This window comes from Falco biarmicus, chromosome 2 (assembly GCF_023638135.1).
Source record: "Falco biarmicus isolate bFalBia1 chromosome 2, bFalBia1.pri, whole genome shotgun sequence".
NCBI lineage: Eukaryota > Metazoa > Chordata > Aves > Falconiformes > Falconidae > Falco > Falco biarmicus.
The window spans coordinates 20806439-20833563 of NC_079289.1; positions in this window are offsets into that span (position 1 = coordinate 20806439).

Consider the following 27125-nt stretch of genomic DNA (forward strand, 5'->3'; position numbering starts at 1 on the left):
AACGTGACTTTCCCTGTAATTTCTCCTCCTGTTGCCACGTACGGCTATGGCACAGCGTCTAATAGCAAGGTCTAATATCCTCTGCTCCTGCTGTTCTTCCTTCTGCTGCCCCAGCAATGAAGAGATGGAACCTGAGGGGAATGGGAAGGATGCAGAATCGAGGAACACAGGATGAGGGGAAAATCTGCTCAGAGTGACTGAAGAATTCTGTGGTACGCTCAAGCATAAAATTTGCTTTTCCTAGAATAGCATTATGGTTGCCAGACATGCCATGTAACATGGGATTTCCTATATTATAGCCTCAGATTCTGTGTCCTGTGTTAAAACATACAGGTTATTAATTTCACTGTATATTCCAGAACTATACGGTCATTGTAAAATCTGGTAAACCTACCACTGACTTTGATCTCCATCTTCTCTGTGGGTTTTTCTGTGTTTCCTTCCTCACCTCATGCAGGCAAACCCACCTCTGAGGGTCATAACAGGAGGTAACAGCACCCACGTAATCACACACAGGATTTATGCCACTGCTAGAGCAAGACATGCACCTGACTGACCTCAGGATGGGTTGCAAATGGACCTTCAGGGAAGCAGGTTATTGGGTAAGGCAAAAGAAGAAGGCAAGGCTGAAATGGAAATATCAGTTTCACAAACTGAAATACCAGTTTTAGTTCTGGATCTGAAAGTGGTAAAAGGTTGGGGGAAAAGGCCTTCTGATGGTAACTCCTGCCCCTGGTAGAAGGGGCAGGTGTAGCAAGGGGATCGCAGTGATACCTCATGCTTGATAGCTAGTTGTGAGACCTATAGGGTTTCCTGAATGCAGGTAAATCCCTCTGAGCAGCTTGATCTGGATGGAGCAACACTATTCACAGGGATGCTGGAGTTGAACTTTGTGTTCAGGCCCAGTTTTGCTGATCCTCACTTTTTTTGTTCTACAGTTGATATGTTGGGGTGGTTTTGAGGGTCCCTGTCCCTCTCTGGACCCCATCTGAGAGCCTCCACTTGGAGCTGGTGTCCAGTGCTATTCAGCGTGTACTGTGAAGCCATGGTCATGCTGTGGCTGGTACCAGAACTGACGGATATGAACTACCCTGACTATATCTATCTCGTGCTCTGCTGGAGCATGCTGTGGGCACTTCACAGGCCCCAAACTTCGATCCCCAGCAGCTGTAGCAAACTCACATCAGGCCTCAGCAGGCCATGTTATCTGTTGAGAAAGGCTGTCCTGCCACATAGTGCCTTGCCTGTGTCCTCAACTGCAAGTCCTTCTGCCATCTTCTGCACATGAGGTTGTGAGCCTGATAGAAAGAGTTGGACCCTGTGCTGCCTGACATTCTGGCTAACCACTCCCCTTGCCTGTTCCTGGTGGCAACAATGCCTAAACACTGTAAAATTTTGTTTTAAACAGCTTGGTTGTCCTTTTCTTTCTGTAGCATCGCGTCTCCAGGCACACCACCTCTGCTCCATGGCTGTGGCTACTGGGGATCATCTGTGCTTGTGGAGTTCCTCTCCCTATGCCCCTGTCATTAGAAATGAGAACAATTCTGTGTTTGTAATTAGGATATGCTGTTTGAGGCCTAATTATACTGTATGTTCTGGTTTATCAAATGCAGCTCATCTGTTGTGTGAAAAACGGTTTAGGAATCCCAGGCTGACTTTTGCAGGAGCCTTCCTGCTTTGAAGTGGGAAGATCAGAGTCACAGCTGGGTCAGCACAGCGTGAGCTCTTCTTCCCCCACTCAGGGTGCCAGGTGTCAGCAGCAGTGCGAGATGTGCTTCTGTTGTGCAGACATGGCTGGAACGCCTCACATCCTGCAGTGCAGCCCAGGGACAGCGATAATCCTCAGCTGAGACCTATAAGCAAGCTAGGTCAGAGCTAGCTGTATTCTTCCCTTCGTCCTTTGCTTTTCTCTTTTCTCCTATTAATTTTTCTTCTTGCTCTTAAGATTTTTCTTTTAGTAGTGATACCAGCTACCTTTTTCAAGGAGAACAGTTGATATTCACCCATCCCTGGAAAAAAATACTTTGCACATAGGCCATGAGCCAATAGTTTCAATGGAAATCATGGTGTGTGGTACTGCAAGCTATTTTAAACCTAATGAGAAATGCAGGAAATCCTGGAGTGAATTTAAGCTGACCTTGGTGACCATGACTGTCTCTCAGCTTTGCATATACTAGGTTAGTGTAAGACATACACAAGCCTGCTCTTAAATAGGTAGGCACAAATATTTATTCTACCTATTATTTTATAGAGAATTGGCAGTAAATAGCATTTAAGAAGCTTTGCAATCCCCAGCCCTAATATCTATTCTTTTGAATGAAGAAATATATTAAAAAAAATTTGAACCCGTATAATATAATAAAAGGCAGAAGAAATATTTTCAGCATATGTTACAGGGATGAACTAACCCTACGAATCCTGACACCTTAGTTTATAACATTCAGTGTCTGAACATGTTAGTGACAGTTTTAGCCAGGGGAAAGGGGGGTGTGGGAAAGAAAATCTGACAGTTATGCAGTGTAACAGCAAGGATCAGAAGATGTTCCCATTTGACCACTTGGGAAAGTCTGCACTGGTGTTAGACAGTGTAGTAAATGATAGTGTGGCTGGAGTAGTCATCAGGTTGGTAGTTCAAGAAACTTGCCCTCTCTTTTGTGTAGAACCCCTTCTCCTCGGTATCACAAATGAAACACCTCCCCTCCCCTCCTGTCAGTGTGGTTAGCAGGACTTAGGCTACCTGGAGCAAGGGAGAATGATTATAAATGGGATTTGCCAAACGCAGCAAGTCACTGATTGAGAAGTGATCTAGTGATGATGCAAGCTAACCTCGTGCCACTGAGAGATGTATTACAGCAACCTATCCTAGGAAAAGAAAACTGTGATGTAAAACTTACTCTTTCAGGTGTGTTAACAATTTGAGATTGTCTCTAGGAAGTCCTATGAACAGGAGTGAATGCCGTCCCATGTCTCCTATGCAGGCACATGGTAGAAAAAGAAGATAGTGCTCCCGTGTGTCACAGCACTTGCCAACAATGGGGTGGTGCAGAGACTTTCTGCACTTGGCACAGGGCATCCAGACACACTCCATCCTGGGGACCTGACAGGTTAAACACAGAAGTAGATGGATGGTGACATCAGTTAACAGGTTGTGTTAGTGCCACGCTTTGTTTACATGGCTTCTGTGAACTCTTTCTAGAGGAAAGGACAAGGTTGAACATGGTTTGTAATGAAGCTTCTGCTCATGTAAACAGAAAGCTGCACGTGTTAGATGTTGAGGATTTAAAAAGCATGTATAATATATAAGATTAACCCATATATTGTATATAGATATATGCATATACTTGTATTTATATAAAATATATCTTTATACACAGACATATGTATATGTTACAAGCAAGTCAGAATAAGGGGCAAATTGAGATGTTTCTGGTAAAATAAGAGTTATCTTTTAAGACTCTTCAGTCTGGACACCACCTGTTACCTGGTTTTATATAAATCTATTTATTTGTTTACATGTGCATACAGTAATGTATATGTATGGACAGATATATGTATAATTTATGTTTGTGAAGTCAGATGAAACTGAAATACTGCCATATAAAATTGTAGCATACAGAAGTGTGTCTGTTTTTATAGGTTTCCAATGGTGAAACACAAAATTCCTATAAATATTTCTTCTTCTCTAATAAGGTGTAAGAAATGCATTATACACACTATTATTGTATATTAACTACTATTATTATGTATTATACACCCTTCAAAAAGGCCCTGAAGAATCTCAGTCTCACATTACAGAACTCAGCAATAATCTTCACTTGAATATGTGAAAATTAAAGGGTTGAAAAATAAAAGTGGAAACAGCATTCCATGAATGTGCTTGTAAGCTTCGTATTTATGTATGAAGCATCAGATATGTGTGGCATATACACACAAGCATATACACATTCCCCAAGTATTCTGCACACTCTGAATCTGAAGAGAAGAAAGACAAAGACTATTTTCTGCAGAATCCAAAAGAAAGAGAGAAAGATTGCCAACCTGAAAGTTAAATGATGTCGCTTGTGCATTTTAAAATAAGCTTGTGACTGTCACTGGGAAAGGTCTTAAAATATGTACTCCACTGCTTCAGTTCTGTCATTCACTGTCACCCTGAACTTGCATAAAGCATACAGCTCACCATGAGAGGTGGTGTGAGAATTAAGCTGCACAAGTTTTGTTCTGGAGAAAGTTAAACAATCCCACAGGTTACCTGTGAGGAGTTCAGTACCCTGAGGATATGATATACTAAGACCTTGGAAAAACTGCCTGACAGGTTTTCAGTAAATCCTGTACTTGAGAACACAGATCAATATACTTATTGCTGGTGTCAGCAGCACACAGTACATCCGTAGCAGGATTTTCTGGCTGCTGATCTGATAGATTCACTTTATATCATTGACATAATATCTTGGCTTTCTCTACCTTTGGCTTCCTAATAGGAAAAACCCAAAAAGATAAAGACCATGAATCATAACACAAATTGGAAATGTTGTGGTATCTATTATCACTTGGCTTGTTTTAAGCAAATAATTTTAGGGAACCAAGTCATGTTCCTGCCAGAGGACTTAAATGTTGTCTGAAGTCCATGATTTTGTGGTGTTTCTATGAGAAATATTGTTCTGACCCTAACTCATTAGGGAGGATAAGGTCAACATACACATGGAGCTCAAAATTCTCTCTCAAAGAATATATATCTGATTGTTTATTGTCTTTGAATATGCAGGAATGGGTACCTCCAGAAAGAGCTAATTTATTTAACTGCCTACAGTAGAATGTAGGGAAGGTAACAGGAGCCGTACTTGGAGATGCTGGCCTCAGTCCATGTTCTGCATCATGTGCAGCCAAGTCTTCTGGCTCAAGGTGATTACAGGAAAGGAGATAGATCATGTTCAAGTCTGCACACTCAGTTATGCTTCGCTAACTTTAGAAGAACAAACTGGGATTAGTAAAAATCCTTCCTAGGTCTTATAAGGTCCAGAAATCTTCATTATCCCCTCTTTCATCCCAGCTTGGTCTTCTGCACACAAAACCATTCTATCTATGACAGGAAGCATGTATTAAGATGCTTTATCCTAAGGAGATGAACTGCTGTCCATATTATGGTATATGACTCTTTGATCCTGTGACACATGCAGTAAACCATCATCACAGATTATTTGTTGATAATTGGATTTCTTCTGGAAAAGTATATCTGTGCCTTAAATAAATCTGTTCTTGGTGTCTGTGATAGCTTAAAATATGTGGAAAAGTGTATGAGAGACTAATCCACTGTGAGTTCAAGGAGGGAGGAGAAGCTGGGAATACAGAGAGCTCCTAAAGAGACCAGACATCACATGAAAGGGCAGGAGAGGAATGGGGACGGTGACTACCCCAAACTGACTTGGGCAAAGGGAACATAGGACCAGAAAGGTCCTTCCAACTTGCCGGGTGCAGCAAGCAACCACATCATATGGTCCCATTCATAAACTCTGGAAATTCCACCATAAAATTGCTTCCCTAGTATATAACTAAAATAGGATCTTTCTCAGACTGACAGTTATAGCCATAGAAAAAAGCACTCAGGATTTTTCCACTTTCTTTTTATTTTGTGTGCATCTGCCTGAATAACAAGGCATAATGCAGCTCTGATCTCCTTCAGGCCTCAGTTATGCTCCATACATAACATTAACAAATATAAACTATCCTGGTCAGAAAGCTGTCATGATGCATTGATGACATTTGCAGCGCTTTACTTTTCATCATCTCCTGTCCCAGGAAACGCTCAGAGTGTGCTGCTGGCCACAGTATGCAAAGGTTGCCTGTGTTTTGTCTGGTCTAAAAGACCACACTCACGAGCCTAAAATATTATATGTCTAAATGCCCTGTGAAGAGCTACTTGGCTGAGCTTTCCACTTGCTTTTGCAGCTGCACAGTCCTGGCACACAACTGAGTGGCTTGTGGCTGTGGCTGAGAAATCCTGAATGGATGGGAGGGACGGGGAATTTCACACTGCCCCCATGGGAAAGCATCAGGCTGTCCACAATGACCCTCCTGTGAGCTGACCCCCTGTGTTGGATAATGTTGTTTTTACTGTTGAAATGCCACGCCTAGGAGATTTCATTTATAAAGTGTAGTATTTAATCCCTGCTTTGGTTTAACATTTGTCAATGTCATACTGCAGTGTTACACTGTGGAACTGAGGGACTATTTGCAGTTTACTGCAAACCACTAAATACTTTCAGGTTTAAAATCACAGCAAAACGCTTCTATTTCAGATATCATCAAATATAAATTCATTGACAACAGAAAGCTCACTTGTTTGACATCAAGAATCCTTCTCCTCTGAAATAATAAAAATGCTTGGAGGTACATTTTTTGAAACCTTGACATTTGCTTCATTCTTCATGATTTTATAGAGGTTTTGTGTACTTTTAAAGCACACAGAGAGTTTAAAGCTATAGCTTTGTGAAAAAGTGAAGTACAGTGGCTAGCACATTAACCCGGGGCGCAGGGGACACAGGGATAGTTCTCACCTTTGCCTACAGCCTTGAGTAAGTTATCTCTTTCCTTGTTCCTTATTTTCTACTGTAATTAGTATGGCTATATTGATAGTTATCTTTTCATTGTCCTTGCAGACCCAAGGGAAGCATGGTAACAACTGTGACTGTTTCTGTGATTTTAAAAATGTTTAATTCCTTTGAATATGATGCAAAGCTTTATGTTTTGGTGGTTTAATAGCAATAAGAACTGCTGAGTAAGTCTTGGCCTTGAATGAAGGGTAAGAAAGCACTCATTACTCCGAAATCTTTCTGTGTGGACTAGACCTACAATTTTGCACGGTACATTTCTGGCGTGTTTCTTTTTTTATTTTTCTTTGCTTAATGTGGCAACAATAAAAATAGCAAATCTTTTGGGGTTATCTTTATATTCTGTCTTGTAATGACTGGACCATGGTGACAATATTGGAAGCTCAAAGCCTTGGAAGGTCTCACTGGGATAACGCTGGGGCCCTTCCAAAGCTGATGAAAGTCAGTAGGAGTTTTTCCATTGACTTAAATGAGTTCTAGATTACACAGGCTATGTAGGTCTCACTTTGCTGTATATTTATGAACAAACTAGTAATTAAGAGCTGGCTTTAGAAAGAATGTATGTTAAGCAAGCTACCAAGGTCTTATTGGATACAAAACCACCCTTGCAAAAAAATTGATATCTTTTTCAGAAGAGTCAGCCAAGTGACTAAAGGGACTCTGTCTGCAAATGAGAATACGTTTTGCAGGTGTGCTAGTTCTGAGTTCATCCAGAACAAGAACAGATTTTCAAAAAGTTATAGACAGAGTTTTAGTAATAACAACAATCCGGAACATTCTGCTTTGTAATGATACAGGCTGTCTGTTGCCTTCTGTCTGGGGCTCTAGAGGCTGTGCAGTGGAATAGAGTACAAATGTGGCAGTCAGAGCCTCCTCCTCTTGAACATGATCAGCTGACTTCATGCATGACTTTCAGGTTGAGGCTACAAAAGGGCCATTCAGCATCAGGCCTTAAGATGTGAACAGTCCAGAGAGTTTTTGGATGATTTTCTGGCCAATTAAGCCTACAATCTGCCTAGGAATAATTACAGCTCATCCATTTGCTGTGCTGTGCGTACCTTGTGAACTGGGCTCTTTAGACACACCTGTGATATTGTGAAAGGAAACAACGGCTGGAGATTAACCCCTCCTCCCCTTTCCCAGAACAAAGTGTTGCAACCCCTTGGCCTCTTATACATCTTGCTGCCCTAAGGTGAGTTTCAGAAAATCATGCTGTTCCTTGTTGTCCTTTATAAGTGTCCTGTGATCCCTAGAACTGCTTGCTTGTGCGGTCACTTCTTCCAACGACTTGAGAACCTGGATATTTCTTCCCACCATTCCTCTACCTTCTTTGTCCTCTCTTCACACATATGGGTCAGATACAGATTCATCCCATTCCCAGATTTTGTCAGGAGCTGGCAGAATCCAAGTCAGGGTTAACAAGAAACTATTTCTATGGGCAATAGGAAAATTGATGGCCAGCTACCCCCTTCAGTGTTTCAAGCGTTTGATGCAGGATGGCAACTCGTGTGTTTTGAGGGTGGGAGGGCTCTGGGAATTGTACTACTTCCTCCTGTCTTGAATGTGGTTAGACTAAATCATAGGGCGTAAAGAATGAAACACCAGCTGTGCTGCAGTGCTGCACAACGGAACAGCATCCACAGCTGCAGTCCTCAGTTTTGGTGATAATGTGAGGAGTACTGAGACAAGCAGATTTTGAGTCATTATTCTAAGAATAGCCCTGCCCTGCTGATGTACTCTTGGACACAGCACTATTTCCAGAGAGCTGAATTTGAACAAGAAAGTCCAATGAAAGCTAAAATTCTCCTGGATAGGTCAGATCCCAAAAGACCTGGTTATTTAAAGATTGAACTTTACAGTCTCAGATCACAGTCTGCATTATATTTCAATAACACTTTTGTACTGAAAGTATGATAAAGCCCTTTCTCCTGTATCAGTGCCTCATTAGCTATACTCAGTTTTACTGTTGACGGATTAGAACTTTTATATAAATGAAGAAGACTGAAAAATGAGGAAAATAAGAAGGCTAATATGGAGCTACTCCCAACATCTTACTAAGGTGACATATGGTTCCCAGCTCTCTGGAAAGGACCAGCCTGGGATGAAAAAAACATAAAGGCTTGCATCCATGTTACAGGTGATCTGCACTGGCTCCCAAAGAAGGGAGCTGTGCGCAGACAGCAGCGTTCCACAAAGAGTGCCAAAGATGTGTGTGGTACTGAGGGGTGGCAGCTGTCTGGTTGATCCATATTTGTGTGAGTTTCAGGACCTCAGCTGTCCCCTGTGTTGTGGCAGTGGCAGAGCTGCTTTCAGAAATGGCTTCAGCAAACATCTTCGAGACAGGATATAGGCTGAGTACCAGTCCTTCTGGACAGTACAACACTTCCAGATTGTGTAACATGCCTTTCTGAGAGAATCTCAAGAATGTATCACAGTTTGGATATCTGGGAATGTACTTGCTTTTTTTTTAAGACAAGTTACTGTCTGTTTGCAGTTTAAGTTAACAAATCTTGTATCCTACTAGTAGGAAGGACATGGATACTTACAAATAACATTAAAATTCAAAAGGTCAGAGCTGGATGGTTGACATATGATGGCCTATTCTTGTTAGTGGGATGTGCTATGGAACATGATGGAAGACTTGAGCCATCCTTCTGGACTCTCACTGCCTCTAAATCCTATGTCACTGACTCTTCCAAGATTCCTCAAGCATAGCAAAGGGAATACAGAACCTTCCCCCCTTTGTTAACGTGCTGCATGCAAACCTGGGGAAAGATACAGCCATGCGGTATCTCCCATGGGGGAGGGCAGAGGCACCACCCAGTCCATGGTGTACTGTCGGAAACCAGGATGAAGGGGGTTGGGAGAAAGGGAGTGTTAGTCTCCTGGCTGCTGCAGTTCTGTGTTTGTCCTCAGCCCCTGCAGGAGTGAGATCAGCTTGTATCAATACTGATCACAATCAATCACAATCTCGGTGAGTGTTTGCCCAGTCTTTTTCCCTGCAGGATGCTAACACAATGGCAGGGAATGGTTTGAAATGGCACAGACAGACTGGTACTTACCTTCCATGTTGAAAAAGAGACGGTGAACAATTTTGTCACAAAATTTACTAGATTTCGGCTGTTGAATGCAATGTAGGAATTTCAACTACATCTTCAGCAACTCAACTTCCATTACTGCATTATTTTGCCATGTGTGTTTCTTAGTCCCATTGCTGTAGTTCAGCTGACACGTTTACATCAGTATCTCTGCCTCCACTGGGTTAACTGCAATGCCGCTCGGCCCTGCCTCCCTACCTAGATCAATGAAGGGCAGATACAAGTCTTCTGAGGGTGTTAATGTTCTACAAAATCACTTTGTTTCAAATAACACCATCTCTTTTGTTATTGGAGGTATGGCTGATAAACTGCGTGTCTGTCATGTTTGTGTTGCTTCATGAGGGAGTCAGAACTCATTCACATAAAAAAATTCACATACCGCCCCCCCCCAACAACTCTCCCCATTCCTTTCCATACTCCCCTCCTCTAGAGCCCCTCCAAAGTGGGGAATTCTGTATTTCAGGACAAAACTCTGCAAAAGTTAAAATATCTGTTTGTCTGAGAATACTTCAGAATCTCCATTTGCAGACCCAGGTCATGAATTCATGCCTGGTCCTCACAGCTTGGGGCAACAGCAACAGCATCAGCTAGAGAGACTGTCCAAGGTTGAACCCTGTCTATGCAAACACATTGCTTGAAGCTGCACAGAGGCTACTGTCTGTCTGGGTGGAATAACATCTGTGTGTGCGTTACAGATGAGGAGAGGTCATGCATGGTGTCTGCAACAGAGCAAGGAACTGAGACCTTGTCTCTGAGCATCACTGCTATGCCTTCAGATAGAAATACTGTTCCTGGGTTTATTTATACTCCTTTTTGGTGTAGGCAAGAAAGTGACTGAGTCTCCTCTGGGACCCTGCTCCCTTTCTTTGTTCAGAGAAATCTTGACTTCTGAGTTTTGGTTTTTTTTCTTGGGTTGGAGGCAATAAGCTAGGTAGCTGAACAGCAGGACAGCTGCTCTGGACTTGGGATTCTAGAGCAGACTGCTGAGGCAGTGACCTCTGAGTGCAAGGTGAGGACTGTGAGTCCTGCTGGGATACTGCTGAAGAACTGGCTCCTTCTTGCTGTGCAGGGAGAGAGAAGCTTGGCACAACTGCATCTGTACTGCTGGTAGTGTGCAGTCCTGCAGCAAAGTTGTTGCTTTTCCCTGCCTGGGTTTATGGCCAAAAGAACTAGTTAGTTACTGCAGATTGCAGACTGTTACGTATGCAGTGTAGACAACTGAAAGATCAGGGTTTTTCAGCAAATCAGAGAATAAATTGAACTGACAGTATGGGTATCTTTACCAACACTCCTATTCTTCCAGAGGAAGAACTATTTAAACCCATCAGATTAAATGCCTTGCAGATCTAGATTAAACCTGCATCATTGTGGAGCCAGAGATAAGGGAGGTCTATTAACCACTGCTTTGTCCATCCTCTAATTAGTTTCTAGGGTTTAGAAATATTTCCTAATTTTGTTTTGATAAGCCTGGAACTCATCATAATTTTTACTCAGAAGCAAAAGACCCTCATGCCAAAACTGCCAGTAGCTCATGGGGTCTGCAAAACCAGCTTTCTCAGGATGAGGCAGGGCAGCTGTGGGAGTGCCCTAAGCAGCAGACTGTGAACCTACCAATCTCTCTGAAAAGCAATCCATTCTTAAGGTTCACAGACTCTTCTGCAGAAAACTTGTGTTGAACATGGCAAGGTAGTATGGAAAATTGTGGTTATAACAAATCATTTTTTCCCAGAGTTTCATGGAAAAATTCCTGAACTGCTCTATATTAGGTATTAAGCCCACTCTGGTCAGAGGTGCAGCTTTACCAACAAAAGAAGTAATATCTACAAAGTGTTGTCTGCAGTCTGTTGGACTAGTGACAATAACGATGCAAAACATTACTGGCGTCCCTGGCAAAAGAACAGGCACAATTTACTGGCTATACAATTCAGGTTAGGGCAAGATGAACAGAAATGATGGTCTAGTGAGTAGGTTACTGGCTTACGATGCAACAGAACAGGACTCAGCTCTTGGCTTAACTTCAAGCTTTTTTGTTACTTTGGGGAAGATACTTAAATCTTTCCTGTGTCACAGATCTCCATCTGTAAAAGAAGGCTAATGATACTTTCCTGCATCAGCAGGGGTGCAGTGAAGGTAAATACACTGATGACTGCAAAGCCTTGAGGTACTGCAGGAAGGAGGGTCTAGACAGGGGGATGTTCAATTCTGTATCTTCCAGTTAAGGAAAGAGAATGCAGAAAGTATTTTCTAAAGACATATTGCGTGGTTATGTTCCCCTCTCCCAAATGTGGCATGTAGAGATGTTTCTACCCTTGTTCTCTCCCCTATTCCTTTTTAAGTACATTCCTTCCTTCCCTTGCAGTCAGAGACAGACATACAGTAAAGCAGAGGATGTCTAAAGCATATGAAATTCCTGTACTGCTTCAGGTCTGATTTGATGGTTTTCTGACACTGAAATAATCAGAAGTTTTATGTTTGATTTAATAGTGCTGTTTCTGAGAATTTAATATTTCACCTTGACCCTCTAGATCCTTCAAAACAATCTGTAAGATCTTCATTGTGTGGGAGGGAGTATTTCTGGCAATCTTTGTCCTTTCCAGGAGTTATTTTGCGTGAGGTTATGCTGATGGATTTGCTATCGCATTAGTCAAAGCTTTTCCCTACTAAGGATTTACACATTTGTTTTCATGTAGGAAAGCAAACAAGAATCACTCATTTCTGGAAGATAAACATTTTACTCAACCACTTCTGGAGTCTAGTTTCCTTTGAAACTCAGTTTAAAGAAATAGATGAGAGCTAAATGCAGACAAATCTGATGCAGCTATATGAAGTCAGGCACCTCTGAAGCATGAATCATTTCCCTTGACAGAGCACATTGCACTCTGAAGGTACCTGTTGCTCATGTTTACATGCAGAGGAAACCTGGATGGCTTGTTTAGGTTAATTACCTAGTTTTTGGATAGGCAAAGTTAGGCAAAGAATCCATACAACTGCTGTCCATATGTACGTATTTTAAATCATTGCATTACATTCTCTGAGTCTTTAGATTTAGATTAAAATAGGCTTTCCAAAATTCAGGCATCTAAAATGCTAAGCATTTTTGGAACTGTAGGGCTTCTTATGTACTGGAATTAGACAGTTTCTTAGGAGGAGAATTGACTCTGGCTTTATTTGAGTAGCTGTGCTGCTGGTGTGATCTGGCCTTAATTACTGTATGTCACACATATCTCTCTGCCACATGCCACCTTTTCAGGTGGGAAAGCCTCAAGATAAATGATCAGTAGCTTTCAAATTCATCTTTTAGGTGGAGCCATGTGATATTTCTATTATTATTATTTTATTTAACCAGGACCAGTCATCCTTCAACTCCCCTGCTCCAATACTTGCAAAGCCTGAAAGTGGGTTTTGCATCCCCTCCATGCAGGAGGGTGTGCTACCCCATCCATGGGATGCAGGGTTTGTCCCTCCTGTACTGGGTACACTGCTTACACTGGGTGATGGGGTGGCTCAGCTACAACTTTACCCCTTTTCTTCATTTCCCTGGAAATGAATGGAGATTTGAGCTGAGGTTTCTCACCATTTTTTTTGCAGTGGAAGTGGGGCTGAAGTCTCAGGGGCTGGCATTTCCTTGTACCCTTCCTTCCCCAGCAGCGCCTTGATGCTGGCTTGAGCAGTGAGCTGGCTGCAAGTCTTGTACAAATCTGTCACTAGCTGTCAGGCAAGACCTTAACAAGACCTCCTAATGGCACTTTCTAAAGTAGCTGCAGTCTTCAATGGAAATTAGAGTCATGGGAGTAAAAGGAGAATGTACAGGATAGTGAATTTTGCTGCTTTTAGAGATAAGATTTAAACTGATATGTGGGATAGGGCAAAAACATAATATTCTCTTCATCTTGTTCAATTTCAGCATTTGTAAAGCTCCAGTCACTGTGGCATCTAGGCATGAAAGATACCTTGTGTCAGCAGCATATGCATCAAAGGGGTCCCTTTCCAATGGATAAACCTGATATCAAAGAACTGAAGAAACCAAACCAAAATTTACAGGTGTCCTTTGCTTTGATCATTAATTAAAATGTGACTTATACTCACAGTGTCCATATTAGAGGACTTGACACAACAAAGCATCTGAGGTACCTGACTATTTCTTGTAATGCTGTGAAAGACAGGTGTTCATTCCTGGGAAAGCTTTGAAGCTAAAAATAAAATAAAACAAAATTAAAATTAAAGGATATTTCCAGGTACATAGTAATCATCTTAATACTTACATTCGAGGGGGTTTTGTGTGTATGTTAAATACTGACAGAACTCCTGGCTGGAAAGGAATGCAGACAATGAGGTAAAGTAAAGCCTTGTAAGTCATTTGAGATCAATCGACAGAGAATGAATCTCAGCCATGTCATTATCAGATTAATAGCTGAGTTCCAATTTAAGCTGGAATTATTTGGATAACAGAAATCAAAAGGAAAGTTTTTGCAAACAATTTGCCTTAGAGCAAAATAAAACTATTAGAGATAGGATTTTTTGTGATTTTCACCACACCCCTTGAAATTCCATGCAGACTAGATGGCTTCGTAGGCAGACCAGCGGCAGCCAACCCCGGCACCCTGGGTTATTCCAGCCTGAAGTGTTACGTGGATTGAGCCATCTGATTTCCCCAGCAGTCAGTCCTGACGCTAGAAACCCAGCCTATTGGTGTTAATGGGCTGTATGGCAACTGTATGTGTTGATGACCCAGAAAAGCTAGCTGAACTTAAGAGGTTTGAGGATGTCTTCCTTACACCAGGTCATTTGGCAAGTGAGCTTTCCTGCAACTTTTATCTCTGTTTTCCTCTGCACGGCAAACTTAAAAAAGAGTATCTCCCAGCCTTGCAATTTTCTTTTTTCTTCTACTCACTTTGCTCTCCATCACTTCATCTTCAGCTCTTATTCACCTTTCATAAACTTACAACTAAATATTTATCTCTCATTTGAAATAGCATTGAACATGCCTGGGGTTGAATCAGCTTTTAAAGGCAATTTACACGTAGAGGATGGAAAGTGCCAAAAGAATCCTGCCCCCATACCAAATAGGTAGCAACTTCTTAAACACTAAATAGATTTTATCTTTCCCCCTATTGCTGTGAGTCTATGAGTTTCCCTAGGATTTAATAAATGCATTCTACTATGTGAATGATTGTTGTCAACATGATCTTTATAACATGTTGGGGTGAGGGGGACCCAACATGCAGATACGTCATTTGCAAAAGCATTGGATCCTCAAGAGTAGTAGTTAACCAGTGAGTGCTATGTGGCTTCCAGTGTCATGGCTGAGCACCTGCCTGGGGTCCATCCCCAGATTCCTGGGTTTTGGGTCCAAGCAAGGTGTCAGAAGAGAGAGTCCTCCAGCTGTCAGTCCCTCCATCATCTGCAGGTCCTATGGATGCTAATGGAAACTTGTTGTTAGACCCTTCCATCCCCTAAATGTAGAATAACTGAATAATTCCTGCAGCTCTAAAGAGATCCTACTCACTCTGTGCTGTGGTGGACACAGTGGCAGCGTGGGAGAAGGCAGCACCACATCAGACCTGGTCTGTTCCAGCTTAGATGTGGACCCCCTGGGTTTTATTGCTTCCAGCCATGGGGGCCAGCTCCCCATTTGGTTTAAATCTTGCTTTAATTTATGCCATCTGAAAAGCTGGTCCACTCATACTACACCACGTACCACCAATTAAATCAAGGATCTAAAGGCTAAGCCTAGAGTTTTGCTCTATGAAATGTGTTTCACAATGTTAGGTTCACCAGGCTGATTTCTGTAAATTGGGACTTCTGTGAAACATCCTAGGCTAAAAAAGGTGACAACCCATGAGCAGAGTCAGTAAAAGACTAGCATGTGAAGCACATCACAGTTGAGGCAAACTTTCTGAGAGAAGGATGACCCTGTCAAGTCCCAAAGGCTGTAGCACGACCACAGCTGTGGAGCACTCTTACTGGAGACCTGACCCCATTACCCATCAGAGAGGATTTCTTCATCAGCGTTCAGGTTCTGATTTAGCAGAATAAGTGACCCCAGAATACAAGGTCATTCCTTCCCCCCACCTTTTTTTTCCCCTGATGTAAGAGAACAGAACAACTTATGATACTTCTAATGTCAGATGCCATTTTTTACTTTGCCCTTGATGTTGCACCTATAGTAGATAGGTTATTGATACATGTATATATTCACGCTGTACTGCATTTTTTAAAGATACATGTAGAATGGACTATTGACATATCTAGCTGTAGCATATTTTCACCAGATGTGTTATGCCCATTCGTAGATACTATGTCCTCACTCCATTTTTAGTTAGCAGCTTAACCTGTTATTTGTCAGTAAGCACCCTTGAGGAATATTTCTGTGAAATAAAAAAAGCTTGCACATATACTTAAAACTATCAGTTAGCCAGATGAATGGCACGAAGAGGGAATCAACAAAGCCATCCAGAACAGCGGACTAGTGAGGACAAAACTTTTCATCCTTTCCAGGAAGAGTCTCCTTGATTTCTATTATCATTAACATCTGCACTCTTCAATTCAGATCATATGCCTTTAAAGAAATGTAAATCAAGTCCATATTCCTGGACATTCACTTCTAAACATGGACTGTAAAACTTTACCCACTGTGGCAGAGATGCAATATCACCCTGTTTACTAATGACCTAACAGTCAGGAATTTGAAGAAAGAGAAAGTGTAGACAATATCCATCTCCCTTTACTAATCCCAAGACTTTAAAAGAGAAGAAAGTCACCTCCTATTTGCACAGCTATTGCTGATGTAAGACCTATTCCATGCCTTTTAGATTCTACTTTATCTTTGTAATCTTAGTGGAAAATGATTTGCCAGGGAAAATATCCCTAAATAAAATTATTTTGATATCACATTCTAAGCAAAGTATAATTCTACTATTGAAAGGAAGTAAAGAAAAGAAAACCACTGAATGTCAAGGTCAGATTCAGCCTTAGGTGTCAGGTAGAAAACAGAGGGGCAAAACTCTATCTTCTCTGCTGATCTTTGGCTGCAATGTATATGAACTTCTGCGACCGACTGTTACAGCTGTGGCTTATTTAATTGTTGGCTGTTCTGTGAAATATTGATTATTCCAAAGGTCTGTGTCAGTAAATTTCCAAGAATTTGTTAGCCAACGAAGCTATGACTTTTATTGTAGAATCATTGCTGTATCTCTATATGTGTAACTGAACACTTGACCTATCTCTTATTGGCAAGCATTGAGAGAAGGGCTGTATGAAACTTACGTATTTCTTTTCCAAGAACTGTCAGAGAGAGAGTGTCTTATGAAGAAAAGCTGAGAAAGAAAATTTGGTGCCTGATTTAGAGTAAGTCCGTCCCTAAAATTACAAAATTGGCCAGGAAATTAATTTGAGATAGACTGTTCATTTAACGAGGACTTAAAGAATGGCCTTTATTCAGATATGCTAAATTTTGTTGATGGGGCCAAGACCTATTGGTAGAATTGTTTAAAAAAACTGAGTGAAGGGTTCAGGTGAAATCCAGTTCTGAACTGAGTACTTAGCACCCATGTCTGTGAGTCACAGGATCTGCCTGTACAGAAGCAGCAGGGCAGATTCATCCACCATAAATGCAATTCATACATGCGCGTGTGTGTGTGTATGATTTTTTCTGCAAGACTGCTACAAGCACGACTGTAACAAGTCGCTTTATTAAATCTTCAGTAATTCAAAGCTCTGCATCAGTGCACGTGCACCATCTAGAACTGGTGAGGTACAACAATTAAAAACACATAAAAATGAAATAAAAAAACACTCGAGTATAACCCAAAGGCTTTTAAGCTTTAGTGTCAACAGTAGGAATCACATGTTTATCTGTATGTGGATCTTTAGCTATAAATTGCCTATGTGTATTTCATTGTTTTTCAGACAATCAGGAGTCTGTGGGTTACATTTCATAAGACAATATGGACATAATGCCCCATGTCCTTCCTGTCACACTTCCAGTCATTCCTTTTGAAACAAACTTAATGTATATATCAATGTAAAATCCAAGATGCAATTTCTGAATCCTCAGATACTGAGAAGTAGTTTGATGGATATTCATGATATTTTAAGCATAATTTTTTCCCTATTTCCATTGTTTTCTGGAAAGTTCACTTGCTTTTATAATTGCCACAGGATTATTTCCAAAAAAACTTATGGGATTTTTCTTCTGGAGACATATAGTATGAGTAGAATGAAGTCAATTAATTTACCATTGCTTCAAGCAACAGATTTTTTTCCTAGAATTTCCCTAGCACACTCACCAACCAAAATTCAGTTTCATCAAAGAGTATAATGAAAAAACTATAGGTAAATAACTTGACTGGCAAGAATTACTGCTTCTTCACAAATCAGGGCTCAATATCTTTTCTGAAGATTTTTCTTGGCAAGCCTAAGCAGCTGACATTAATACAGGAGTAACTGGATGAGATTCTATGGTTTGAATTAAAGAGGCAGACTAGATGATCTAATGTTTTCACTCTAACCTTTGCATCTCTGAGATGGGGATAAGCCACATGAGTCAGGCTACTTCTACATAAGCGAGTTTAACCATAACATAGTGCTTTTTTATTGTGCTAGGCCTTCTCTGAGGAACTCTCCCATTATTATACTGATCCACAAAGCCAAAATTTTGCTTTGCAGATACTTGGTTGAGCAGTGCTGCTAGGAAGGTTGTTACAGCTGAATTTGATAATAGCCGTTACGGACTTTTTTTGTATCCTTTGTGAACTGCATAGCATAATAATTCCTGCAAGCAGTTGAAGACTGTGGTAACTGAGGATATGAACATGTTTTTGGAATACAGCTGTGCTTTTCTAGTTTGAAGCTGTCTGTCAAAGACTGTAGAGAACATGAAAACGTGATCAACCAGAACCATAAACAAAAATTGCAGCCCAACAACCACATGGAAAAATAGCCAGCTGCAGTCTGGATTACCACAACTGTCAACAAGATTTCCATTCAGAAATCCTCTCTTTGGCCTGTCTTCTAATACTATTGCTAATGGAAGGAATGCTCTTAAAGAAGGCAAACTCCTTTATATAGTTGCTTTTGATCACATACCAAATAGAGTTTCAACCAGAGAAAATGAATAAACATTTTAGGAACACGCAAACAATTACAGCATGCTTTTTCTGCCTCTCTCTCTCTGCCTGTCTCAATACAAGTGTACGGAGACATGCATAACTTTTTCAGATTTGTTTAATATTCAGATATTATCCAGTGACATTTTGCAGTTGAGGAATTTTTCAATCCATACCGCAAATTTCTCCAGAGATTCAAAACTGCAACCAAATTGTGCTACTTCATTCTGACTCGTCAAATGGAGTGTCAAGTTTTCTTAAAGCTTCTTTTACAGTAGAAATTGCTACAGTTGCAATAGTTGCAGGAAAAGGTGACAGAAGAAATGTATGGTTTATTATTGCTCTGTTTGGGGTGTTTGCAGAGGGGATTAGAGAGAGCTTTCTCAACACATAGTTTTAAAGTTACTACTTAAAGGAAAGCTCTTGACTTTTATTCAATATGCCAAATGTCACTTAAACCTCAGTTGCTGAGATGCTGGCTTTGATCTTCAAGACTGCACTTTATGGCAGTGGAAAGACAGAGATAGATTCAGATTCACTATTTCAATGTTTGACTGATTCTTCTTGGTTTGGTGAAGAACAAGAAACAAAACTATAAAGTTAGGGGAAAAAAAGAAATACCTGTGCCTAAAATGTATACAGATCTGTTCCAAATTTGAGCATGTTATTGATTATCTAGTTCAAAGCACAGGTACTTTTGTTAATAGCAAGTCATGACACCTGGAACATACTTCTTTTATTTAGTGGGTGAAATGAATCGCTGATTCCCTCATTACACTGGTCTGTCTCTATAAATTCAAAGATGTGAAACAATGCTGCTATGGTTAGTGCTCTGAGCGTGGTCTGCTAAATTCTGTGTTATCTGTCTTTTATAGTTGTTTGTACATAAAGACCTGCTGTGAAATCAGTCACTTCCATTTATGTGCAACGTAACACTTCTGTTTTTATGTAAAAGCTACAGTTTGAAAAATACCGGTATGTGGATAACAAGGTTCATAACCTGCAATGGAAATGTGAGGCTGTCTGGCAGTTTTCACTAGCTGACACAGCTTTAAACTGGTGGCTGTTCTTACAATAGATGATTTCAGTTCTGGAAATACATCTTGAAAAATGGACCAGACTCTGCAACTGCTCTCTCTGTGAGGAGCACACACTTGCATGCTAATAATCCGGACCAGGGGTATGAATCTGATAAATTTGTTCTACAGTAGCTCCAGGAATTATTTTAAATGACTCATCCTAGCACTGACACTAGAAACGGTCTTCTCAGCACTGATTTTAAATAATGATCTCCCCTGATGCTCAGTGCCTAGCCTGCCCACAGAAACATCAGTTATTTGGAGGCTGCTGCAATTCTCAGTCCACTAAAATTGTGATGAAAGTCTTCCTTCTCTTCAAGGATCTCTTTGCCAGGAGCAAATAGCTATGGCAGGCAGATAACAGGAAAAGTACCTCCCAAGAGCAAAATGAAGTTTTATTTAATGTGCTCTAGGATAAACACTGCATTAAAATGTTAGTATGAGCAAATTTCTCCAAACAATTGTTAAGCCATAGGCAGAGATACATAACAGTTGCTTTTGCCACATCACCCCAAAACCAAAAAAACCCCAGAGGAACAGCTCCCTCTGTTTCCTTGTCCTCCACAAATTGCTGGGTAGGTCACACATTTCTAATGTTAGCCTATCTCCGCGCAGCTGAGGTTGTTTTTCTGTACAGAAAAGCGTGTTTTTTCTTAGGAGTTGTGAGTTTTGCTGAACTAAAGCCAGAATGAACATTGATACCAGGTGCCTGCTCTGGCAGAATCCAACATCACACCTACAGATAAAGTGTAATATTACATGTGTCATGCCCAAGCACCACAAATTACTCTGCCCTCATCTCAAATAACATGATAACTCCTACTTTGAGACTTCAGACAATGTAGCCTTGGCAAAAGGAAAGTTTTTCATAGCCAAGCAGATCAAACCTAATGTATTTTACTGCACCAGAGGGGTTGACTTTTAAAGAAAATGTATTGCCAAATTGAATCTACCTTTGGTGTATAAAATAAAACATACTGTCCCAGACAATGACAGTGATAAACAGTGTTTGACTAGTTTGGAAGGAACCACAATGTTCTTGCAGTGGCTGCTGGAGGCTCAGGTATGATGGTGGTGCAGATACAAGCACATGAGGGCTCATGATGAGAGAAACATAGAGTTAGGAATGACAGAGTCATCTCCTCTGAGATTTCCGACTCTTGCAAAAGTGTCTGAGATGTCCATACCTCATGCTCATTGCCTGAAGGCTGGTGAGGATTGGAGAGGGGCAGTGATCATGGTTGGTAGCACCACACAGGCACTGGGGAGGAGGGTGATGACTCTTGGCACCCTGCAGGCCACCACTGCTCTTCCAAACTCACAGGCACTTCGTGGGCTGGTGGGAGTTCTCTGGGCATGTTCCCAGATTAACTGCTTACATTCAGCCAGTAAAAAAAGAAATGTGGGACTTGAACTCCATACCTTAGTTTCTCTGAGCTCTCACACATCTTGAAATTTTGGCTCTTCCAAATGCATGGCTCATCTCCTAATTAACCTCAAACACACAGGGTGACTAGTTAGCAAGTAAAATTTTGCTGAAAGTGAGAGCTGATTAAGCAGACTGTCATTTTGCAATGGAGGATCAGGTAAAATGTACCAAACTACTTCTGCTACTGAGAATGAAGTGACTGCTCCCAAAGGACTACACTTGTAAATAGCCTCTAAAAACAGGACTGCAATATGTCCTCATAGATATTTGCATGAGACATTTCTTAAGCTGTGCAGAGAAATGTCATTTTTCATACAGAAATGCAGGAGTTTGAACCGAGGAATGGATTGGACCTCAAAGAACTGTGGACTGTCAGCAGAAATCAGATGAAAATTTACACCTTATTAAGATCAAAAGAATAATTTCCTGATTCAGGAAATGGCAATAAGGTTTTTGAGGACTTTCTACTTCAAATTATTTAGTGGGATAACCGGCTTCCAACTGTATTTTTTGAAAATTTATGGACTAAGTAGTTATTATGCCATTTTCTATCTTAACCTCAGTTTCATTTTGGATTTTTGAGCTTTGTGCATTTTGCTGAAAAAAAAGAGGTAGGGAAAATGTTAGCAATTTAAAAATAAGGGACTGCTTAGCATATCATTGCTAATATGGAACTGGCCTGGTTAAGGACATAAATCTTTAACGACAAAGATAATCATCTTTATAGCTTACAAATTCCTTATTAGCGTGTGGATAGTGTTACTATAAATTCAAGCTGCATATTATGAGCCACACATTTTTAGCTGTTTGAATTTGTTCTCTGAATATTTAGTAAGATGATGAAGGGAGGTGAATGGCATCTCCCCAGCTGGACACAGTTCCAGCTTAAGCAAGACGATAAACTTCTAATATGAAGATGGAACTTATGGATGCTGGCCAGAACAAAATAACATTTCACCAATGGAATTCCAGCTCAAACTCTATTCTGGAAAGAAGTCATTCTAACAAGGCTCCCTTATAGGGGCTTCTGGAAAATACAATAATGGAAAAGCCAAGTGTGTGGTCTTTTGAAATTTCAGATTAATTTGTAAAAGAGACAGCACCGGCAGCTTTTAGAGAAAGAAACAGAAACAAATGCTGCAAGTTGACAAGAAATATTTGCTGTCCATAAGTTCTTGCAACAGCACCCATGACCCTGCAAATAGCATTTTTTTCCCCCAGCAGTATGTCTAAAACAATGACCCTTAGACCCTTGTGCAGATTATTGAAGTGGTAGCTGGTTGCCCAGGTTTTTTAAGAAAAAAAAATAACCATCCAACCCAGGAATAAGAAAATTAATTCTGTTAGGATACATATTGATGTTTACATTTTGGGATCCTTTTACATTGTTACATAGTCTTTACCCTTGAAAGAACTGTTCAGCTTACCCCTTTCTTTTGTTATTTAAGTCATATAATGGCATAGATGTCTTGGGGAGTGCTATTGATTGGTAGGTCCTCACATGTAGCAAATCTAAGTTAAGGTTCAGTGATTTCAGCATGTAAACAAATGCTGATTTATCTCTGAAGGTGTGGCAGTAAGATAGGGCTCCAATAGGAGTGTGCATGTTCACAGTCCATGCAAGGCTATGTAAGTAAGTGCTAACATCTTCAAAACACCGGGTGTGATCCTAGATGCAGTAAATCTTTGCAATGTTGAGCAGTGTATTGTGGCTTCATACTGGTTCATCCACCTGTATATTTATCTAGCCAAAAGTTTGCATTCACTCTGGTTAAAAACCATATCCTTTACTAGTACAACAATGTTCATCATATGTTTTTTGCTGCTGGTGTGCTTGACTTGGAACTCACTGGTCACGAGATGTTTCTATAGCAATCATGTTACCTTTCCCAGCCAGCCAAACCAGAGGTCTTTATGTAAAGATTTCTGCCTCCAGAAAATGCCTTTCTCTCTCTGCTGACTCTATGGGTGACCTAGAGTACTTGCACTTCTAATTCATGCATCTTATTTTGCTGTCTATAGATAAGTGGGATGAATTCAGGCCCCAGCACATATTTCCAATTTGTCTCTAATAATAGACATTTACCTTCTTTTGATAATAAGTGACTGTGTTATATACTGAGCCTCTCAGACATGTGAGTCTGATAGAAGAATAAAGCAGGAGCCTAAGGAGCATTTAGTTCAAAGGAAGCCAGAGGATTTGCAAAAAATTGCTGGAAGTGGGATACAGTGTTTTAATTCAAAGAATTACTGGTAATTTGAAAAATTGGCCCCACAGAGATCAGTGGTAAGACTCCCAGATAGCTTTGAGCCACATAAAAGGAGCTGCTTTTCAGAGTGGTTACTTTGGGAAAGGAATTCAGAATAATCAACAATTTGCATTTGAGGTACTACTAAAATCAACGTCCTCCTTTGACAGTTTTGCTTTGCAAAGACCTCTGTGACAGTGCAGTTGATAGCCTTGTTACTGTGAGCTATGTTTCAGCAGCTGGAGATGCAGGATGCACCCAGTGGCTGAAGAATGAAGGAGGTACAGAGATTTTACAGATTAATTGTTTTTACATGAAGGCAAATACCACATTTTCCTTTTAAAAAAATTGTTATTTTATCCCATAGATGCTGTTATTCACAGCAGCTCAAATAGTTTACCCTGAAGACATAAGCTTAGCAAGATCAACTTGCTTTGATAGAACCAAATGAAACACTTTATAACAGTTTACCAGCAAAGCTCTTACGCAATGATCGCCATGCAAACTACTCAGGCAATAGAAACAGAAAACCACTACCACAGCACTCCATTTTGGAATGGAGTTTGGTTGTTGGAGCTGGGTTGGGTTATCCTTGATCTGAGAAGACCTCAGCAAGATGCAGAGCCAGCAGTCACCCTGGCTGGATTCACTACTGTGCAAAAGGCATAGTGACTGAGTCCCTTCATACCCAAAGGTCTATTGGGAAAAACACACTGCTAATTCTCTGCATAGAGGTGACCTGTCCACAGCATGCTCTAGGCAGAAGTATGAAGCAGTCTGTGATGCAACATTTTGGGAAAATTTTCCAAGTATACAAGAAAGCCATGAGAAAAATGAGGCATCCCTTTCATGCATGTAAATGTTTTCATTTCATGCAAGTCCTGGCAAAAGCCCAAGCATTTTTTCAGATAATTCATATTCACTTTCAAAATCTTCACTTCCTTAGCAAGGCTGGCACATAAATAATTCCAGAGAATAGTTCTTGGAAACGATCATCTATAGTAGTAATGTTTTAAGACTTGTGGGGACACATTCAATTAAAGCTTCGTATAGTTTCCATACCAAAGAAATCCACACAAAGCTGAATAAATAATAGTGGAGAAAATGTTTCCAGCCTACACTTACTTACAGTATGGCTCCTTTACACTGCTTTAGAGATGTAAAGGGACCTTAAAAAGGTTTAAATGAACTGTTAATGCAGGACATAAAGAACATTAGCATAAGTGAGAACCAGCTTCATGAATATTAGGGAGTTAAACTGTTGTCTGGCTTGCTTGGCTTCAGAAATTCGAAGAAAGATTATGAATCCAACTCTGACTTTGAAAATTATTAAGCCTTCTCCTCTGCTTTACTTTTTATTTAATCTTTTCTTCTCAACCATGAATTGTGATTGCTTTTATGTTCTGTGGCTCAACTTTGGAGAAAGGGAAGGGAGAACAATACTATTCCAGGCAATTCAATAGTACAGTTGCGGGATAACCCCCACCCCCCAGACCTGCAATGTGGGTTCAGGCCGTGGATTTCAACCCACTCACTGCCTAATAGAACACTTGAACTTATTGACCAAGGAAAGTGACTCCATTACCCCCCTTTTTCTTTTTAATTTTTTTTTGCATTGAATTTGGTGCTATCTGAATGAATCAAGAGCAGATTAATAAATCAGGCTCCTCTGAAGGCTTATGTGGGTTTTCCTTTCTCACTTCAGAAATGCCAGGAGGTTAGATGTCTTGCTTCCACCTGTCTTGCCAGGCCAAAGGCTTCTGAATATGTATGAGAATTTAGGTCCTCTGAAGAGTTCAATGTTGCTGTAGCTCAGGCTAGAAAAAATTAATCCTATGATGGGAGGAGTACCAAAGGCAGGACTGAGGTGAACAGTGAAAGTGGTACCCAAGAGAAGGGATCTGAGGCAGAAGCAGAGCAGAGACTGGGAGTTAAGAAAGGCCTCATCCATTAATGAAAACTAATTTGGCAAGTGCCAGTGCACTTAGGCTGCCAGAGGAGCCTCTTCCTACAAACCGGCCGGGAAGGGTGTCCTCTGCTAGAGAGCATCAGGCTGGATCTTCCCAGGAAGTTCATCTGAACTTTCATCTAAACCCTCAAGGAGGCCAGCAGGCAAAAGAGAAACCCTCCTCAGAATCATGAAAGTAAGTCTTTCAAACTTCATTTATTGTCTTGGGTTGAATGAGTCAGGGTTTGTTTGGTTTTTGGGGTTTTTTTGTTTGTATGGATATTGTTGGTTTTGGTTTGTGTGGTTTTTTGTGTGGTTTTTTTTTTTTTTTTTTTTTTTAAAGGAAAAGTTATTTGTTATATGTTATTTTGGGTGAATCTAAGGGTTGGTTGTTTTTTTTTCCCCCCCCCCTCTTTAACAGCCAAATCAACATCCTCCCCCAACCAGTTATTTATCCAGGACACTCCTATCATCATGACTTTTTCGTAACTTAAAGTAGCTCAAAGCCAGAGAATAGAATATTAGGTAGAATGTCATCCTTAATGTAGTTGGTAAAACTGAAGTGGTTAATAACCAGCTAAAGCTCAACACAGATCTACAAGTCCATAATGACCTAGGAAGCTTGTCAGACTCTGGCAAACTGGAAGCGGTCAGTGCTGAAAGACACTTGGAGTGCAGGTCCCTCAGGGAGCCACAGCTGCAAAAATCCTCCAGGAAGAAGAGAGAACTGAAATACTTCTATTAATAAAAAAGAAAACAAGGAAAAAAAAAACCCCAACAACACAGAAAACAAGAAAGAATTCTGTTATAAAACAACTCTCATCATCCAGACCTTGCCCATCATCCTTATACAGCATAGAGCAATAACAAAAGACAATGTTGCTGTGTTTTTCACTTCACTTCTCAGTCCCAGAGGGTCACTGTGAATTATTAAAATTATGATGATGTGTGTAAGATTCCAGGAAAGTCTTTGTACTGAATTAGAAATGCAGCAAATGTTAATTGGAGTTGATGTATCTCCTGCTGGATTAATTTTGAATCTAGTACTGAAGTATATCAACATTGTGTTAGTGATCAAGATGTTCTCTAAACTTAAAGTGTTTGCCAGGGAATAATTACAACTTGGAGAAAGGAAGAAAAGATTGAAGGTGTCAAGGTTTAAAAGCACTTGATATTTTTGTTATGGTTTTGGTACTTATAGAACAAGCAAAAGGGCTTGCCTGAGTAATTGAGGAACCTGAAAATATTTTGAAAGATCCTATAATCATTAGGTATAACTGGAAGAAAAAAAAAAAAATTCAGTTCAAGAAAGCTGTTGAGATTGGGAATACCTCTTGCCTTGTGTTGCAGAAAGATGGATGCTTTTTAATGTTTCCATGACAGAAAGGAGAAGGATCCAGGTGATGTGGGAACAACCAGCTCAAGCACACAACCAGCCCCAATCAGCACCAGCTCTCCCCTAGGCCTGCCTTCACCACTCTCACTGACGCTTTATCAGGAGGAAGCTTCAGACTTGAAGAAAAATTTTCTCCTAGTCCTATTGCAGCATTCCCCAAACTATCATGCTGCAATAAGGTCTTTTACCATCTCATACCAGCACTCTTCATACA